Source organism: Triticum urartu, chromosome 6A (assembly GCF_056163025.1).
Source record: "Triticum urartu cultivar PI428250 chromosome 6A, HENAU_Tu73, whole genome shotgun sequence".
Lineage (NCBI taxonomy): Eukaryota > Viridiplantae > Streptophyta > Magnoliopsida > Poales > Poaceae > Triticum > Triticum urartu.
Genome location: NC_141878.1, coordinates 11,925,283 through 11,933,843, shown reverse-complemented (window position 1 = coordinate 11,933,843; position 8,561 = coordinate 11,925,283).

Here is an 8,561-nt window from a genome sequence, read left to right as displayed (position 1 = left end):
CTAGCTGCCATCTCTTTAATTATCATGCTTGATTAATTATTATCTGATCAAATTAAATTCCATTCTCGTAATAAAGGCCTTGAAGCAGGCGCAAGGGACTAATCTGTGTGCATACTGCGTTTGCGAGAACATTCGCATGATGGCGTCCGAAAGGAGCAGATCTCAAAGACAGGAATGGGTACGCTTGTCAGAACACTATTCACAATTTTTACACCATTATCGATATCTAGTCACACAACTAATACACATGCATATTGATCTCCTTCTTAACAGTTCAAAGAGGTGCGGGACAAGCTCCTAGAAACGGAGCACGTAGAAGCACTTCAAGAGGAAATAGCGGGATTTTTGCTCGACCAGGTCATAAATCCGAAGGGAGAATACTATTACCCGCTACCGCCCCCATCGAACATGTCATGAACCACTTCCAATTGTCATCGTGCTCCGAAGGCACCAATTAGGCTAATGCCACTGGCTCCGAAGGCAACATGCATATGTAGGAGAAATTGTATATAGTTATACATGTGTGTATGTGTAAATTAATATGGTGGTTTGTGAGACATTGATGATATATATATATATATATATATGATTGGTTCTACTAGAAATTCTATATATATATATATATATATATATGCATAACGTGTACAATGTGTAGTACCGTAAAATACCAGCAAACGAAAAAGAATTAAAATGGAAAACACAAAATTAAATGAAAAAGAAATCATAAAACCAAAAATCCCCCAAACATTTTAGTACCGGTTGGTGTTACCAACCGGTACTAAAGGGCTCCCGACCCCCGGAGCTGGCTCGTGCCACGTGGTTGCCCTTTAGCACCGGTTCGTGCTGAACCGGTACTAAAGGGGGGGGCTTTAGTGCCGAAATGTTAGTGCCGGTTCCGAAACCGGCACTAAAGGGCCTTACAAACCGGTGCTATTGCCTTGTTCTGCACTAGTGGTCGTTGGTGGCGGTGGTGCAGGCGGCTCTCCCGGCGGCTGCTCCGTGAGGTTTGGGGCTGAGCGTTCCTCTTCTCGGTAGTTGTCGCATCTGATCAAATTGACGAACGCCGTCGGGTGTTGGATTTGCGTGGTTTTCTCCTTGTGACAAAACCGGCCGGTCACTCGAGCTGCAGATTGTGGTGGACATCAGAGAATCTCTTTAGATTTGATGACTGCTGCCGGCACCTTGTACCGCCAAAGCTGTGGGATGCAACCAGAAGGCCCCGTTGTGGGTTTTGGCGGCTCTCCCTCCTACCAGTTCACCTTTGATGATGGTGTAAGGCAATTTATGGATGCAACTTGATGCAGAGGGTACAGATGTGCAGCGGAGGCTCGATGCAGGTAGCTGCTGGGATCGCGGAAAAGTGGGGGCGAAAACACATGTTTGACTTTGATGTGCTGCTGCTGCTTGAGTACCTGGTCTTGAGCTTCGGGGTGAAAACCCTAGGTCAGACCCGAGTTGGTTATACCTGGCAATGATGATGTTCTTGCATCGTTACTTTGTTGAAGGCGTTGCTTGGATATGCTCGGACTTGTTCTTCAGGGTGAAAACCTAGAGTCTAACCTTTCGTGGTTGGATCCGGTGACGGTGGCGCTTGAGCGTCGTTTCCTTCTTGAAGGCGCTGTTGTTGAAGAATCCCGTTGTCCCTCTGGTGTTAAGAGAAGGCTGGTGCACATATGGTTGTTTTCTTAGTTTGCCGGCCGTTGTTTTTATCAATTCGGGTTTTTTTTCTGGCTAAGGTATAGCTTTGGTCTTGTATGACTTTGCTATTTGCCGGTGTGTTTCTTTTTGTGTGTGTGTGTTTGTGTCGGCAGTGTGCATTCTAGCTATGCAGAAGCCGGGTGTGTACTCATTGTGTTTTGTATCTACTTGATGCTTCACTTTGAATCAATAAAATCCACCCTTTATCGAAAAATTCCTATAAACTTCCTACAAACCAAAAGAGGCGTGAGAGGTGCTGGTTGCTATAGCAGAATTATTTATTAGCTCAGGGGCTTCATACAATCATAATGTATTTTTTGATACAACCATGCGAACGAAGAAAGTAATTAAAACATGAGAGAGAGAAAGCAGAAGAGCCGCTCCGGCTACTGCTTGTGGTGCCCCACCCATATGATGATGATGGCTTAAGTTGGGCATAAGAAGTCAGTCCACCTGGGTATGTTTCTTTACGGTATCAAATTGTTTTTATGATGCTCAAAGTATTTATGGTATAACAGGAGGTGACGTACAGTAGAGAAGAGTTACAGGGAGAAGACTGGTGTTCTTTCAGGTTAGTGCTGGAGCGTGGGGGTTAGTTTTGGTCAAAAGAAGATCCAATGGGTATTGCTTATCGTTTACTTGGAGTCAAAAGCGCCAGTAGTCCATGAACTCAATTTCTGGACTAGTGCGCATTTCACTCGTTTAATTGAAGATGCACTAAATTAATGGCTGGCTGTTTCTCATTTTTCTTGACATTTTCAAGCTTAATTATCCCTTTTCTAGTTAGCTTGTTAGGTACTTCTAATATATAATAGATGCCGGCCGAAGAGGCCAAATACAACCATCTCTTTTTTCTATTTTATTTAGAGAAAAGTATACTTCTCGTCCCTCAACTCTTCGTTGAGTTTACTTTTCGTCCCTCAACTCTAAAACCGGACAGAGTGCGCCCCGAACTCTCGAAACCGGTTATTTTTCGTCCCTGCGACTGAGTCAATCCGGTTTTGACCACGTGTGAACAGTACACCAGATGAACAGTAAATTCGAAAAATAGAGCAAAAAGAATAAAAAAAATCTGAAATGTTATGACATCGAAGATACTCAGGTGTGCCATGTGCGTGCAAATTTTCATCATGTTTGGAAGTTCGAGGAGCTCGCAGCAAAAATAAAAAATTAATCTACTCTGAAGTGAACAGTAAAATCAAAAAATAGCAAAAAAATCTGAAATTTTTTGGTATCAAAGATGCTCGGATGTGCAAGATGCGTACATATTTTCGTGGTCAAATGACAACCGAGAAGGTCATGCCAATAAAAACAAAATAGCGTACGTGTGTGTGCCGCTTCGGGTGGTTTCCAAACCCTCGGATCTTATTTTACCACGAAAATTTGCACCCACCTTGACCACCCAAGCATCTTCGATGGCAAAAAATTTCAAATTTTTTTGACTTGTTTTCTAATTTTTTTTGAATGTACTGTTCACTTCAGAGTAGATTTAATTTTTCTTTTTTTGCTGCGAGCTCCTCGAACTTCCAAACATGTCAAAAATTTGCACACACGTGGCTAACTGAGTATCTTTGATGTCATAAATTTTCAGATTTTTTTGCTATTTTTTTGAATTTACTGTTCATCATGTGTACTGTTCAAGTGTGGTCAAAACCGGGTTGACTCAGTCGCAGGGACGAAAAATGACCGGTTTCGAGAGTTCGGGGTGCACTCTGTCTGGTTTTAGAGTTGAGGGACGAAAAATAAACTTAGCGAAGAATTGAGGGACGAAAAGTATACTTTTCTCTTTTATTTATAAAATATTTTTAGAAGAAATTTAATTTACTTTATGTTATTTCATTTTATTTTAACATTTTTGGTGGACATGGAACATTTTTCTCTTGAAGCCGGAACATTTTTCTCTTCTCGTGAAGTTAGAACATTCTTTCCCATAGATGAATGGGTAGTATCACATAGATGATCCGTTTATAATTTGATTACAAGCAATATGGGCAATTCAAGAAATCCAGAAGAGTTGGCGAGAATTTCTAGAGGGAAAAACTAGTAATGATATTCCAGAAGACCATGTCCAACAAAGAAAATGCTAGCATTTACTTTGATGATAATTAACAGTGCGACGAGTGATCAATTCATCATCTACTACATAACCTTTTCTACTGTAGATGAAGATCAAGTTTTACTATAAATACTAATAATTCTTTAAACTGGGATAATTTTGTTATATATTTAGAGAGTGACTACCTATCACCCAGATGATTTTTTCATTTAGTTTTTGGACCAATCAACCATAACAAACCATTGTAATGGAAGCTAAAAACAGATTGACAATTAAGAAATGGATTGAAACAATAAAAGAAAAATAACTCAATCTGCCTTGGGCCTAGGGGTGTGTAGTCCATGCGACCGCATCGGGCCTAAAGTGAGGAGGGGCCCGAATTTTCCTAGGGCTTCACTTCACAACCCATTGGTCACATGCCCAACATTTCCTATTTGGTGCCTTAAGCGTCTGTTACTATGCATTTTATAAACGGACGCACACCCCTCTTCCGCGCTGGGCTAAATCACAAAAAAATGGCGCGGTGTGGAGTGAATCGAACCGCCGACCTCTTGCTTCGATGTACGTTGCAGTAACAACCCTGGCAAACAACATGGTGCGATTACTTGCATCTTTTTTCCATCTTTTCTTATTTCTACTTTTTTATTTTCCTTTCGTTTTTTCTTTTTTATTTTTCTTCTTCTTGGTTTGAACTTTTTCTTATATTCATGATTTTTTTCAAAATTGATGATCTTTTTTCAAATGCCATGAACATTTTTTCAAAATTGATAAATTTTTTTAAAATTCAATAAATTTTTACCAAATTTGGTGATTTTTTTTAAATCAATGACTTTTTCTTCAAATTCAATGTACTTTTTTCAAAATTGATGGACTTCAATTCAAATTTGATGACCTTATTTTCATATTTGTGAATTGTTCTAAATTCAATGAAATATTTTCGATTTTTGAATTGTTTTTCAAAATCAATGACCTTTTTTAAAATGGATTAACTTTTTTGAATCAATTTTCATGATTTTTTTTATGTCAACTGGTCGAGCAGTGAGCCGGTCAACTGGTACAATAGTCAACCAGCGATGGTTCTAAAGTGAGTGCACTACTTGACCCACTCGCGTTTTGTTGCGCTGCAGCGAGATGTCATTGTTTGTCCGCTTCAGGGAACCTTTTTGGTGCCTGAAGCGCTGAATAGGAGCTCCTCACATATCGATCGATCCTGCTTTGGTTGGAAGCCTCTAGTGCTAGGAAGTGTTCTACGAAGTTTTGGACGGTGAATCCTATTCAGCGCCCGTGCCACTTAAAGGCAAAACGGTAACCGGAGCACCCCCAGCGCTCACGCGTGACTCTATTGGGCTGACCCATGTACCTTTTGTCAGTTCGTGTTTGCACCAGCGTACAATTCGGTTTCTTTCTTTCTCGTTAGGCCCCCACATGTGTGTACTTTGCAACATGCGCGTCTTGTTCCATCCTGATTTTTCCTTATTCTCTGGTTATGAATAACTGGTTTAATATTTGGTTTTTTTCTATTTTCCCCTTTCATTTCTTTTTTATTATTTTATTTTTCTTTTTTGCTCTCTTAGTTTTTCTTTTTCAATGTCCCATTGTAATATATATCGACCATTTTGAATTTTGTGACATTTTGTAGTTCTATTTAAAAAAATTGAGAAATTTCTCTCAAATTTGCAAAAAAATTCAAATTCCTGAACCCTTTTTCTATTTTGTGAAATTTTAACAATTCTTGAATGTTTTTCATATTAATGAATATTTTCTAAATTCTCAAACATTTCTCAAGTTCATGAAACTTTTTCTGAGTTTGTGGGTTTTTAATGCATTGACTTTTTCGATTTTTGTTAATATTTTTCAAATTCACAAACTTTTTGACTTCATGGAACTTTTTTTGCTTGAACTTTTTTCTATCCGTGAATATTCCTCAATTTGCAAACTTTTTGTTTCAAATTCGTGAATATTTTTGTGGTTGTGAACTGTTTTTGAATTCATTTTTTATTTTGTCGGTATTTCTTTAGAATTTCTGAAGTATTTTTAAAATTATGTGCACTTTTTTGAAAATGGCAACGGTCAACGGATGACCAGTTTGTCATCTGTCGAAGGAGCTGAGTGATCAAAACTGTGAATATTTTCAAATATATGAACCTTTTATTTACCCGCTAAATCTGTGAAGTTTCATTAGCAAATATATTAACGGATGACCGAACAGGTTTTTTCATGGGAAGAGCGACCAAACAGTTCAGTCGCTAGCAAGGAGCGCTCATTTGTTGGGCCGGCTTACGTAAGCGGCGCGCGGGTACTCTATTCTTTTGCAGGCGCAGGCACAGGTACTGGTTTTTAGAAACTGGCGCGTCAAGCACCATTAGGAGCTCTCGTGTGTTGGACATGTTGTGCTGCAGTCCTCCACAGCAGTATATCTCGCTTACAGCACAGGTATTTGCGGAGCCATTAGTGTGTTTTCTCGCTAGATCGCTCGGTCGTTCTATAGATTGTTCTTTTGTTTTCTGACTTCTTTATACAATGGTTGTACTAGTCCGGTTTTTATTTTTTATTTTTTTCTTCAGTTCCTTTTGTCTATTCACCGGTTTTCTTTGGGTTTTTTTCGTTGTTATAGATTTGGTTTTCCTTTGGTTTTTTACTGGTTTTTCTTTCTTTGTTTGTTACACTTTGCTTTTCTCTGTTTCTTTATTCATTTTATTTTCTTTTTCTTGCTTTTTTTATTTTTGTTTCTTTTTTTTGCCGATTTTTGTTTTTTTTCAACAAATCTTAAATGTTTTCTTTGCATATTCAACATTTTTCGTATATATCAGAAACATTTTGTATATACACGTTAAGTTTTTTTTCAAAATACATGATTAACAATTTTTGATAACTCAATCGACAAAAAAGTTGCATACACATTAATTTTTTTTCAAATTCATGATTAAATGTTCTCAAATACAATATTGACATTTTTTGAATACATGGTAATCATTTTTCTATACATATTTAACTTTTTCAAATGCTTGATTAACATTTTACAAGTAAAGATTAATTTATTTTTTAAATACATGGTCAGCATTTTTTGATACACATTTAACATTTTTGAAATGCTTTATTAGCAGTTTTTTAAATGCAAGATTACTTATTTTTTCAAAATTTTGATTAACATTTTGAAATACAGGATAAAATTGTATTCATCAATGTATTTTTTTGTATACATTATTTGTATATATGAAAAATATTTTCTCTGTACACATTTAACATTTTTCAAATGCTTGGTTGGCAATTTCGTTCAAATGTTTAACGTTATGTCTTTTTTGTTATATACTTATTTAAAATATTTGAAATTATAGAGAAAGTACAAAAAAGAACATGAAAAAAATGATGTGGCCTAGCATGCCCCTGGGCGGCTCATGTGAGGCGATAAAAGCGAGGTATAGCAGCGCCCACCAACAACTTGGAAATTGGTGTACTTACCGAAGATTCCCCTAGGGTTTGCGCCTAGGGTTCCACCTATCCTCCGGCGATCCTGCCGGAGTCCACGTAAAATCTCTTCGGCTGCCGATCTTCTTTGGCCGTCGGTGAGATCTATCATCTTCCGTCGTGTGTGCGTGTGTGCATGGCGGACCCAGCGACTCAGGTGCAAGGGGGGATGGGGGAAGCGAGGGCGGATGTAGTAGCGATGGCAGCGGCGGCTCGGCCAAGTGGATCGGGGCAGGCGAGAGGGGGGCTGAGGAGGAGACTAGGGGGAAGGATAGGCAAGATCAGAATTCGCAGGATGTGCGGAACCAGGCAGAGGGGGTCGAGGAGGAGTTTGGCGATTACTATGGCCCCGATCCAGATCTGGAAGATCAATTCGCGGGGATGAAGCTGCACGGTTGGGAGGAGGAAGAGCTTGATTTTTCAGAAGAAGTGGATGAACTCATCAAGGACGTGCGCTGGCTGGCTCTCTTCCGCGTCCATACCACAAAGCCTTTTAGCCATGCTGCACTAATGTCACAGATGCGTAATGCGTGGGCGGCAGCACAAGGGGTTACCTTCAACATCAAAGGCCCGAATTTATTCTTAGTTCAATGTCACTTCTTAGGCGATTGGAGGAAGATCATGGACGGGGGGCCATGGCTATTTAGGAGGGCTCCGGTGGTGCTACAAGAATATTATGGTTTTTCAGATGTCAAAGGTTACAGACTAAACAAGATACCTGTCTGGGTGAGAGTGAAGGGGTTGCCAGATGGCCTTACGAGGTGGAGAGAGTTGGCTGAGAAAAGTTGTTGCAAAGGTGGGGGATCCACCTTTCAACGTGATCACGAATGAGGGAAGAATAGACCCGGCTAGTACCCTACGAGTTAGGGTTTATGTGGATGTCAATATCCCATTGGTCCGTTTTGTGCCAATTACTTTAAAGGAGTACAAGAGATATAGTGTCTACTATGAGAAGCTCCAAGACTTCTGTTTTGCTTGTGGAAGAATGGGACACTTAGCTGATGAATGTGGTGACGGGGTTCACGACCCGAGAACCTTCGAATGGGGGGAGTGGTTGCTTTGGGGGCCGGAGATGCCGACAGCTCAAGGTTTAGGTGGGAGAGGGAGAGGGGATGGTGGGGGAAGAGGTAGTTGGAGGGATGCTGGTAGAGAAGAAAGGGGAGGCCGAGGAGGAAGGGGCTGAGGGGGTGGAAGAGGGAGAGGAAGAGGAGATTTTGGAGAGGAGGTGGCTGTTGCTGATACACAGCGGACAGGGATGGATGGAACGGAGCCTGATCTGGGATACCAGCATGGGGAAGAGGGAGGTGAGAAAGGAGCCCGCAAGCGGCTGGTGGCAGCGTCA